This window comes from Coturnix japonica, unplaced genomic scaffold (assembly GCF_001577835.2).
Source record: "Coturnix japonica isolate 7356 unplaced genomic scaffold, Coturnix japonica 2.1 chrUnrandom571, whole genome shotgun sequence".
Lineage (NCBI taxonomy): Eukaryota > Metazoa > Chordata > Aves > Galliformes > Phasianidae > Coturnix > Coturnix japonica.
Genome location: NW_015439946.1, coordinates 6,198 through 6,731, shown reverse-complemented (window position 1 = coordinate 6,731; position 534 = coordinate 6,198). Strand labels below are relative to the sequence as shown.

Below are 534 nucleotides of genomic sequence, written 5' to 3'. Positions count from 1 at the left end.
CCATTAACACCCCATTGTGAGCCCATTAACACCCCATTATGACCACATTAACACTCATTAAACCCCATTAAGACCCATTGTGACCCCATTAAACCTCATTAACCCTCATTAAACCCCATCAAGACCCCATTAACACCCCATTGTGACCCCATTAAACCCCATTAAGACCCCATTAAACCCCATTAGCCCCCATTAAACCCCATTAAGACCCATTAACACCCCATTATGACCCCATTAANCCCCATTAAACCCCATTAAGACCCCATTAAACCCCATTAAAACCCCATTGTGACCCCATTAACCCTCATTAAGCCACATTAAGACCCATTAACAACTCATTGTGACCCCATTAAACCCCATTAAAACCCCATTAACCCCCTTTTGCCCCCATTAAACCCCATTAACACCCCATTGTGACCCCATTAAACCCCATTAAGACCCATTAACACCCCATTGTGAGCCCATTAACACCCCATTATGACCACATTAACACTCATTAAACCCCATTAAGACCCATTGTGACCCCATTAAACC

General features: G+C 43.7%; 1 protein-coding gene across 1 annotated transcript in view; it reads left to right on the top strand.

Moving 5' to 3' along the window:
- SYVN1 (synoviolin 1) overlaps window positions 1–534 on the top strand; it is a 46,629-nt gene that overhangs the window by 44,838 nt on the left and 1,257 nt on the right. The gene's annotated exons all lie outside the window — the stretch shown is intronic.